Genomic DNA, 11,998 nt, shown 5'->3' with positions numbered 1-11,998 from the left:
ATGGAGAAGGACTTTGATTGCAGACATCATCCAACACATCAGCTATTGGATCGTGAAAGACTTGAAAATATTGCTGCAACCCATTTTCTATTGGTTCCGATGAGATTACATGATTTCCTACAGGCTGCTCATTTGAAGATATACTATGCAATTTTCCCTTCAAAAATTGAAATGATTCAAAACAAAATGGTATGGAATCATTTTGCATCATTTGATCATATATGCTAGCTTCCAAGTCTTCCTCTGCAACCTGACATTCAATGGAATTCGGGGGCTGTAAATCTGGATATGACAAGTCTTGAACAGGGATTTCATTGCCCTGTAGATGGTCAATATTGAAACTTATCGATGGTTGATTTCTGATTGCATCAAATTTGTCTCTTATGAACTGAAATGAAGCAAAAAAAAAAAGGAAAATATCCTTCACTTACTTCAAAATTTGATGCACTTTCATCCTCACTTCCATAGCTAATATGCAACGGTTGATCACTGTACTCGAACTGTTGAAAGGGAACTTCCTCCTCCCACAAACTAGCTACTGGTTTGTCTGCAAGATTAGATTCTATTTGGAGAACATAATCATCATCATACTAATCAAACTGAGGCAAATCATCAGTATAAAACACATCATCAAGCATACATGTCAAATCAATAGATCTCTCTATTCCAAGATGATCTATAAAACAATCATTATCAGATCTATGACAACTGGGATAAGAAATAAAATGTTTTGGATCAGCAACTTGTTCCTCTTCAATCAGTGAACCATGGTCTTGAACATCATACTTATTCTTTGTGTTGATCCTTTGCATCATCTCTTCCACTACACTTACAAAAATGTCAAGATTTACCTATAAATATGTCAATTCCTCTAGATCTATGTTTTTCATCTCTTCTTCCTTCAACTTGGCCCTTCTGATCAGCAAATTAGCCTCTACATCTACTGCACTGTTCTACATCTCTTCAAGTGTTGCAAGATTTCTTTCCCTCAGCTGGAACTCCATTTTTGGATCAAAGGCTTCCGGGTAGTGCAAGAGAGCGGATCCAGGAGGAGGTCTTATATTAACCAGCATCGAAAAATAGACTTGGTTAAATCTAGTAGAAAATTGTTGTACTATCTCCCTTGGCAATATTTTCAGTTAGTTATACTCTTCTATAATCAAGAAAAGGTTCTGTCTGATCATCCACTTGTCGAGGAAAACTTTGACGAACTACTGGAAATATGAGATGCTTGCATCAGGCAAGGTCTTGAACCAACTCTTGACTTTGCCTTGCAAAGAAAGAGAAAAAAGCCTAATACTTACATATTTTTTATCAACTTCAAAAAGGTTAAGAAAATTCTCAAGATTCAGTATATGTGTCTCAGTAGTGATGTTGTTACAGTCACCATCAAATCTTGGTAGATATAGGTCATGATTTTTAGGGAAAGCATGGGATATAGGAGGTAAAATCAGAGGCTTGTATCTATCTGGAATTTTAGAAGGTATAGGGGTATATATTGAAGGTGTAGAATCAGTCTTGGTCTTGTGAGGCTCATCAGTTTGAAGACGGTCATCACAAGATTTAGAAGAAGGGTCTTGATCAAGATCAAAGGCATGTGAATATTTGGTATTTGCAATCTTCAAAGGGAAAGAATCAAATGCAGTTTTGGGATCTTTTCTCAAACACAATATACTTTGTAAAACCTTCTTGACATTCTCGGGAAAAGAGAAGAAATAATTTATAACAAAGAACATAATGTCTTGGATGAAATTCCAACTTGAATACCTAATCTTTCTATATTGTCCTTTCATGTTTCTGCTGGTCAAGTTCAATCTCCAGTGGAGTCCTTCAATCTGATGTCGAAACTGATTTAGAGTCGCCAGGTGAATGATTTCAGCCTTGCTGTGTCTGATTGTTGTTCACCATCAAAAATTAGATCTGAACTTGATAAATTTTTCTAAGGAACATAAAACTACATTCCCCAGTGGAGTCGCCACTATGTTATAGCCTAAATCTACCTCAGGCTGAGAAAGGCAAGTCTAAGGTAACATCAAACCACACTTAACTAAATGTATCCTCAAGGCAGAGCACTGAACATCAATGGATTCCATCTAATTCTCTTGATTCATTTAGTTATGAAGAAAGAAATGGATGCTGGTACATATGCACTTAAGAGAAACTAAATAACAAAGAAAGAAAAAATTCCAAGACACATTACCACAAGAATCCCACAAAATGCTGCAAAACCCTAGTTTATTTCCTTGCCAAACTGCAGAAGTGATTTACAATAGTGCTCAATGCATCCACAAGAGTCCAACCTTTACAAATGACTAAGAAAGTATATGATATAGGCATCAAACCACCTATGCTAGCCATCAGGGGTCGAATCCATGAGTCAAGGAGCTGTTTCAACAACATCTAAATTAGGAACTACAAAATAGGCAGTGGAACAGCTTGCCTTTAAAATTATGGGAACTGATTCAATCATCCTCCAAGCAATTCTAACTGATGTATCTACCCCCTCAAGTGATTTTTCATCATATTTACATCATAGTACATCATATCACATCATTAATTTACCAATGGGAGAAGAAAAAGTCAATTGACAGCTAAACTGGGTGAAATTCTGAACAAACAGGCAAAACTGGCAAAATTTCTCCTATGCGCAGCGCCACTGATCCTATGCTTAACGCTTTTTCCAGGCCAGTTTTGGAAGGCCTCCCGATGTCTAAATTAGGTGCAGAATAGCTCATTGGAAAGCTTGTTGAGTCAAATTTCTGGGGCAACTTGAATTTTTTGATTTGGAGTCCATTTGCCCCTCCAAAAATGAAATCTCCCAAGACTGCTTCCTATGTGGCAAAAAAGTGGCTGAGAGGGCACGTTTTGGGTGTTTTTTGCCCTTTTGGAGGTCTAGAACTTGTCAAAGTTTCTCAGCCATTTTTGAGCATGCATAAATTTTCATGCTGATTCTAAAAATGTAAACTTTTTTGCAAATGGAGGCCCCCATAAAAAGTGTAGCGCCACACCTGTTGGAAAAGCCTCTGTTGAAAATTTCTATGCGCAACGCCACTGATTCCATGCATAGTGCTGATTTCAGATCACGTTTTGGAGGCCTTCCCCATGTCCAAACTGGGAGAAAGATAGCTCGTTGGAAATATTATCGAGCCTACTTTCCAGAACATCTTGAATTTTTCAATTTGGAAGTCATTTTCCCTATCAAAAGTCAAATCTCCCACGACTGGTCAAAATGTGCAAAATAAGGCTGCCTAAATGAAGAGTGCTGCTGCAGTCAACTTTTGGAGGTCTTTCTCAACTCCAAATTGAGCTCATGATAGCTCATTGGAAATCTATTTTTGTCTAGTTATCTTTTTACTCATCAAGCAAGTCATTTGGCCAACCAAGCTGGGAGAAACCTCTGGAGTGACTTCAAGCTGAGAGAGGTTTTTGTCCCTCAGTGACCCAAGAAGAGAAACCTCTTTGGAAGAAACCTAGTGGAAGGCTTCAAAGACTAACACTAACAGTCACGACCTTTGTGTTGGTGGATTATTGGGATAGGGTCCCCTGGGTCAGTTTTGGGGTTAAAAACCCAAGTTTTAATGTAAATTTTGGTAAAAAGATGTAAAGTCTCCACAATTTATGGATGTGGAGCACATAGATAGCTAGAAGTCAAAATGGGTTTAGCCCCTTGTCTATGTAAATTCAAGTCGGTTTTGAGATCCACCCATGGTCCACAGACCATGAGATTGTATGCAGAAAACTATAAATAGTTGTGTCTTAGAAAGTCTAAGGCATAATCAGAACATGATAGATGTAATGGGTCAATAGAAAATAACACAGAGAAGTGAGTCATAGAGAAGGAAAAGGCTCTATAGCTGAGCACGTAGAGGCCTAGAGTAGAGTCCGTAGTTGAGTGCGTGGACCCCTACAACTGAGTGCACAAGGTAGTTTGAGTCTGTAACCTCATATTAAATATCAATAAAGAAGACTGTTGGAGAAATTCATGTGTTTATCTGTTTATTTCTGTCATTTATTTTTGCGATATACGTTGTGATAAAATAATGCCTCTATGAAATATTAAAGTATTGATGTGTGACTTAATTGGACAAGTTTATTAATTGATCACAATGCATGTTAAGTATTTACGCGAAGATTATAAAATGTTTTGTTATGATTATTAAGCTCTTAAATAGGTATGCATGAACACAGATCTAGGATTAATTTATGGTGCACGTAAGTAGCTAATTCGCCCATTAAGGGTCCACAAAGACCTATCATAGACCTATGTGAAGGTCTAGAAGTTGTTTAAAGGGAGTTGTAGTGCTGAGCCTTAGGGGCTTATAGATATGCATGAAGGTAGATCTAGGGAAATAGGAGACATCACATTGATCTCTGGATGCAGAAACTTGGTTCGGGTGAGACTTCAGCCTACACTATGCGGGTTGATGCCGAAAGGGCCAGTAGTGTAGGGTTTTGTTTGATACAATTAAATTTGAACCTAGGTCAGGACCCATTAAGCCAACAACTCTTCACATTACAATAGTGAATATTTACATTTCACTAATGACACTTGGAATTTTACTTAGAACATATTTACAGCAATACAATTTCCACATATACCCATGTGGGATGAAATAGGCTTTAGTTAGCTTGAAAACACAAACGACATCACTCAGGGTCTTATGGAAAGACCAACTCGGTAACCTCCTCATGGTGATCTTTAGTGACGAACTGATACCAAGCTTGGTACTGCACTATAGTGTCCCCATACTGTTTGATGATGTCTTTGTCGAAGTGAACTCTTGCCTCCATGACTTCTGGGTATATGGTTCTGAAACCTATGCCCAGCTCATCCTGAAGCATGCACAACATTTTCCTGAGTGTGGCTGGACCACCAACGTACTTATGCAAGTTATTTGTGTTGAATTGCAAGTCATCACTGGTGGGTTCACGCATCAACTGCTTTATGTACTCGTCGACATCCAACATGACTTGGTTCTTCCTTCTATTCTCTATGAGGGTTCTAATGGAAGGGATCTTGTGCATTCACACTATGACATCTAGACTCTTGAATAACCTTTCATAGGAAGCCTCAATGCTAGTGATGAGAGGAGGGAGCTGCTCATAGTTCTGGAATAACATCTGAATTTGTGCTTTGTCTAGCTCATCCTCTGGCTTCATCTTCTTGTGCAAGTAAAGTGGGGCTCCCTTGTACCTCATTGTTCACTCCTGCATGTGCATGATAGCAGCATCAATGTCTTTGAGAGTTTGGGTTGTCTGCACACACTTCTGCTGAAATCCATATAGATGGACAATCGCTTTATGCACGGTGAGAAATTTTCTATACACTAATGCATGGTGGCCTCCAACATAGATATCTCCATCACCATTTCTTTCTTCATCTTTGTCATAGTGGATCCCATGGGTTGCTATATTTTATGCCTGGCCTCTTGCAAGTCCTTTGCCATTGGATCATTCTCTACTATCAAGAACTTGATCGTTGAACTTGTGGCTTTTGCATAAGCCTTAGAAGCCTCGACCATGGAAATTGGATGTCTTCTCAAATCTGGTACAATCACCCTTTCTTCTATGTGTGTAGGTGATGTATGATCATCTAAAAGTTTCTTTCTTCATGCTTGTACAATTATTTTTCGTGACTCATCAAATGCCAAATTGCACACATCCATCTCTGATCATCATCAAGGAGAAGAATCTCTCCTTGTTCACTCAGGATTTCTCTATTGCCAGAGGTGGTGAAGCCTGTGGGGTGACCTCGATTGCTCTTGGCATGAGATCGGTATTCTAATCCTGCTGCTCCTGTACCATCTCCGTGTCCATCTGTTCAATCATCTATTCATCATATTGAGCAAGTTCTTGTTCATGCGGCTGCTCACCATGTTCTTCATCTGTTGCTAGCGAATCAGAGTCTTCAACCTGTATCGGCACAGTTTTCTCTAACAATGCACCTTGTGCTTCCTCCTATTCCTATTCCTATTCCTGCTACACTTCCCTCTCTCTTCTATGCAACTCTTGTTCTTCTATGAGTTTCTATTCTACCTCCTGTAACTTCCTTTCTACTTCTTCTAGTCTTTGCTTCTCCCTCTTTCTCTATGCTACTCTCCTTTCGCATTGTTACCTCTTCACATCTATCTCCAAAGCTACTTTCTCAACAAGTGGATCCTCTTTAAACTTGTATCTTTGCTTTGCCTCTGTGCTCTCGACAATCTTCCTCTTGCCTTTGTCTTGTGTCGGTTTGTTGCTCACTATTGTTGTTGTTGTTGCTTCTCATGGTGTTGTTGCGTGGAGTGTTGTTTTCCATTCTACTGCTATGTCGACAGGTTCATGGAGCTTAAAGGAGTTGTAGCAATACCTCTAAGGATCTTCCTCTGGCTAATGACATGCCTGGTGGATCCATGGGTTGTACACCTTCTCATTGTGCTCTTTGCTTATGCAGTGAGGGTCATACAGATTGAAACTCTTGGTGTTGAATCCGAACTTCTTCATGTCCTTAGCTCAGACATTTTCATCCTTTAAAGTATGGATCACGTACAACCCAATCCGAAAAGGAATAGTGAGCCATGGTGCTTTCTTCCTCATATGCAGTCCTTGTGATAACCCTGTGGATATGTGGCATGAAACCTTTTGCATGACCAAATTTTCCATTGCAAACCTCGATAGCTCATGTAGAGGCTTCTCCGTGCCAAAAATCTTGATGAAGGTGCCATCAAGTGAGACATACTAATTTTTAATGTTGAGCAATGCTTGCATCGCTTCTTGGGACATGCAAGATAGATCATGTTCGAAGATCATCTTGTATAGTGAAGTGATGAAGTGGTCAGACAACCTTGTCATGACTCGTTAGTAGCTACACTCAGAGAGAAACTTGCAGTAAATGTTCATAGAATCCTCTGATAATGTCCATGTCTAACCCATGCCAAGGAGCTGCTATTGGGCACAGATTGGATCAAGTAGGTATGCAGACATAAAGGATCTTGCTTGTCCATCCTTAGGTGGACTCTAAGAATTAGGCAAATGCAATTTTAGTTGAAGAGCCAACATGTCTGACTAGTTGAAGGGTCTTCCTTCACTTTTTAACTGATCTAACATAATCACCTAACTCTACGGGAAGGTCTCTGTGCTCTCTTGACCATACAAGTGACTTGCGAAGATGACCAACAGTTGGTACGCCTTCTTGAGTGATTTCGTCATGTATACCTAGTTGGGTGTCATCCTAAACTTTGATGGCTCCTTTACCCAACACTTCATGATATCTCTAGTATTCACATTGTTGTTGGGAGCAAAGAACAATGCATCCATTCGATTCACCAGTTGCGGCAAGTTATATATATGAGATCAATATGTGAGACAACCCAGTGAATGACATTTGCGCATGGGAAGGCATGGTACTTACATGCAACCTTGTACAAGTTTGACTTGTGAATGTTGACATAGACTTGTCAATCTTCCATATCTTCCTTGAAATTGACTACAAATATGTCCTTTATTTCTTGCCATGTGATCTTCGTGTCCTTTTCTAAAAATAGTTGCATGTCTGCATAGATAGGAAAATTCATAGGCACTTGTTCAACTACATCTCCAGTGCTGCTTTCTACAATGTCCTTTGATCTAGATGTCTTGGAAACCATGATGTTTGTGTTGTTGAGAGACTCCTCAACAATTGATGTACTTGGAAACAAAGTGGACACTCATGGCAAGAAAATGTCAGTTTAAAACCACGTAGCACTTCAAGGATCGATCATGTAACAAGCTAGGTAATCACTATGTAAGATTGCACCGTAGTGACTCTTAGAGCCTGGGCACTATCAGATGGAACTGTGCATTGCATAGTCCCAAATGCCAGTGAGATGTGTTTTTGATTGGAACTACGTAGAGCATAGTCTGGTGAGGCTGACTGTGGACTGGAACTGTGCAATTCATAGTTCAGTCCGGTTGGGTTGTTGGCTAGAACTGCACATTATGCAATCCCAGTGGGCAAGACTGGGCACTGTCTCCCAAAACTGCGCAGAGCACACCTGGAGGCCAATGACGGGAAGCTTTTGTGCAATTCCTGGAGCGAAGGCAAAGACTTGAGGTCAAGGAATGTCCAGTGCATGCTGGGTAAAGCAAGATTTGAGCCAAGGCAACCTAGATCTACCCAAGGGTGACTTGAAAACGAGTAGATCTGAATGAATGGGAAAATATGGTGCAGATCTAAGTGAATGTACATGCATGAAATCAAAGAAAGTGCAAGAATCAATAAAATGGAAGAACAACATAGCTCATCAAGAGGGTCACTGCAACGATGACCGTTGGTGCATAAACATGGTCATGCATGTGACACTAAGGAAATGCAATGAAAAACTTGAAACAACACTTCTACGAGTTAAAATAAACTTCCAACGGTTGTTTAGTAAAACATGCAAAACAACACTCACACAAGCCATGAAAAGAAAAGCGATAGAAAAAGAAACAAAAGACTTAAAAAGGAAAACTTACCCAGATAAGTTGCACCTACTATGCTGAAGTTTCCAAGATGCCTCAGGAATGCCAAAGGTCCAAGATCAAATGTGTAGAATGAGATCTGAGGCATCATTTAAATATTTTGATAGATTTCAGGTTTATGATGCTCATGCCACAAATCTAGGAAAAAGCAACACTTGGCAGGAAGTTTCTAAAATTGACTCGAGTGTAACTTCCGCTTGCTAAAAACAAATCCCTATTTTCTAGGGATGCTTTTTTCTTCCTGTTTTTTCTTTTCAGGAAAGGTTTTTATGCATACAAGGATGAATTGCATAGTTATGGGGGGAACTGGGCAACCTACTAGCACATTCAGTGGACATCAGCTGAAGAATGCTTCAATGAAATTCCTGGGTTGAGAGGCTCTGGCTTCCTCTCATGCTCTCCGCAGTTTCCCAACTACATACAAGTGTCAATTGCGTCTTTGCAATTCCTGAGCCAAATCTCACTACTGGGTTGCTTTATGCAATTCTTGAGAGTAGGGTAGGTTTCCCTCTAAGACTACGCATTTTTCCAAGACAATGCAAGAACTAGGTTCATACCAAGTCACTAGAGGCTAGCTTGTGGTTAGAAAACAAGACAAGTTAGCAAAGAAAATCTGTAAAGCCCAAGATAAACTCAACTAAAAACACAAGTACCTAGGTAATGCAAGACAAGTTGCTTAGAATTTTGGTAGGGAGGCTCCAAAATAAAGCTAAGGAAAATTTTTGGAGGGTGTTTGTAGCCGCTACAACATTGGCGACACACTGGTAGAACTCCAGATCTCTGTATGGACCTTGTTTCGTGTAAAGGGAGTCTAACTCCTCTAGAAGTATTGTTTGATTATTTAATCATCATGGCTTCTACACTAGTTTGAGTTAAAGATATAGTCCTTGCCATTCTCTTGATCGGTCACAACACATACCAAGCCAAGTCAACTGAGTTGTTTTGATTGGGGATGAGGGGTATATTGGTGCACAAGTAATATAACTGTCAGAGTTTTAGTTGCATCTCTAGTGTTTCTCCATTGCTAGCAGGCCTAGATATTACCCTGACAGAGTCATGCAGGAACACAAGAATCGCTCCGCTGCCAATGAGCCTGGTCAGTACCCCAACAGAGTTACTTGCATCACCTCTCTGCCTAAGAATCATTTCTCTTCTTTTGCCTTTATTTTATTATTATTATTTTTTTTTCATTTTTTCATTTTCAAGAATTGTGCATAGCCACTTATTTATTTTTCATGAGGAGTAAGAGGGATCCCAACTTATTGATAGCATAAGAGGTTGTCCCTTCAGAGAAGTATGTTATATATACCTGTGACATACTTATTAAGGTTTTTCCCCTCACCTTCGTCAACTTGATTGAGTTGAGAAGGGTTAACCAAATATAGAAAAGCAATTAGAGTAGGCAATACTAGTTAAAAGTGCAAGAATTGTGTTTTCAGCAAGACTCAGTGTAAACAAAACATATTTTCCATCAGGGTATCATCCATTAAAGAGAGAGGACAACATATAACCAATTTTTGATAGTTGTACTAGTTCTCTTGTATTTCACCTTGCTTGTCACAAGAACAAAACACGGTTTCATGTGAAGCTAAACCTATGGGTACAAAACAAGAAAACAAACAAACAATTAAAACAAGTAAGAAAAGAAAAAGATGAAAGAAAATCAAATCAAGAAAGAAAAGAAAAGAAAAATAAAACACTACTCTTACTCCTATGCTAAACAGTTCATGGGTCTACTCATGTAAAGTGATGTTTCCAATGCAGCCACTGACACATTGGTTGACCCATGTTGGTGAAGGCATGGTTAACAAGAAAGATAAGCATGTAAACTATCATACAAGAAAGATAAAACAGTGAAGACCAACATGCTCGAAGTTTAAAATAATCCACAAAAAAGAAAAGAGTAAAAGTGAAAGACAAACATTTTTCTGACGTACCATGGTGTTGCAACATGTTGTGTGCAGACGATGAGCATGTATGCTCTTTTGACCATGAAAAATGAGTTATGTTTCACAAGAATGCTCATTGTGTATGATTCCTCCAATGCATGAGCGATTGGATCATGTGCAACAAGTGGTGGATGTGAAATATGTGGATCAGATTGATATTCAATGCAAACAAGAGAGTGATGAGGAGCTTGGAGTGTTTCAATAGATTTCTGACCAGGAGTGGAATTGACCTCAAGGTAGTGATGACCTAACATAACCATCAACTCGGGCTGAAGTGCCTCGACATCTTGAGGGGTTTCCACTTCATCAATAGGTAGGTCATCAAATATTGGTGGCCTAGAAAGATCAATGATGAGTGAATCAACATCATGATCGAATGAAGGAGTAAAGAGGTTATGACATCCATCATCATAAAATTTGATATGTTCATTGGCATGCTCATGATCTGACAAATAATACAGAGGGGTTGATGAGAAACAAGAATATTCATCCTCTGAGTTTTGATAAAGAAAAGATGATAGATTAGGTGGATTGAGAAAGAAATATGTGTCCTCTCCACAATCAAATGGAAAATTGACATCTGGTGTGTTCTGTAAATGATTGGAAGTAGAGACATCCAGTGATGAGTTTTCACAAGGAAGATAAAAAATGGTAGAATCAAAAAAGATGTCAGGATAAAGTGGATGAGGTGTGGACAGAAGGAGGTCATCCTTCACCACAATTTCTTCTTCAAATTTTGATGCATACTCATTATAAATTATAGCACAGGTTGGCTACTCAACACCAACTTTGTCGACAACTTTATCCTCCTGAATAATGAATGTGAAGCTCGAAATGAGAGAACACAACACAGTACAATCTAGAGGATCAATAGAATGAGAGGATGGGGGTTGAGAGAACAAGTTCATGTGACAAGCAACATGCTTGAAAGCCAAATCTGCACAGATATCCAAAGCATGTGGGGTGGGAGGATGTTATAGTTCAACAGATGTGTGTGCACCTTCTCCCACCTCTCACTATGGAGCGAGATCTATTTGATGAGAAGTGAAGGATGGATGGTCACTTGTGACAAAAACCTTGTCTGTCTTAGATTTGGAAGCTCTAACACCGAGGTATGATGGGAGGGGTTCGAATGATTCTAAGATATGCATATTTTCATATATGTGAAGAAGATACTGAAATATTTCATTGAGAAATTTCCAATCAATTTCATCTTCAAGGATTTGAAATGCGAGATTACGAAAGCGATCCCAAAATTGCAAAAGGGATTCATCTGGTGCTTTCTGTAATTCCATAATTTTTTTTATTGAGTTCTTTACGATCATAATGATAGAAAGCATGGGCCAACTCTCCGATCAACTGATCATAAGAGTTATTTGATGTTGCCGGCAATGTGACACACCATTGCAGGGCTTGCCTTCAGAACATGAATGCAAACAACGAGTAGGCAGCGTGATCCTCATGGATTTCATTTCTTTCATAGAAGCCCATGAAGGCAACTTCGTGACTAAGAAAGGATGCTCCACCTTCACCATCATATGTATTACATGAAAATTCATTGTAAAGTT

Source organism: Pinus tabuliformis, chromosome 2_1 (genome assembly GCF_031772625.1).
Source record: "Pinus tabuliformis cultivar Carrire ecotype Pingquan chromosome 2_1, CPIR1, whole genome shotgun sequence".
Classification (NCBI taxonomy): Eukaryota; Viridiplantae; Streptophyta; class Pinopsida; order Pinales; family Pinaceae; genus Pinus; species Pinus tabuliformis.
Note: the sequence above shows the minus strand (reverse complement) of the source record.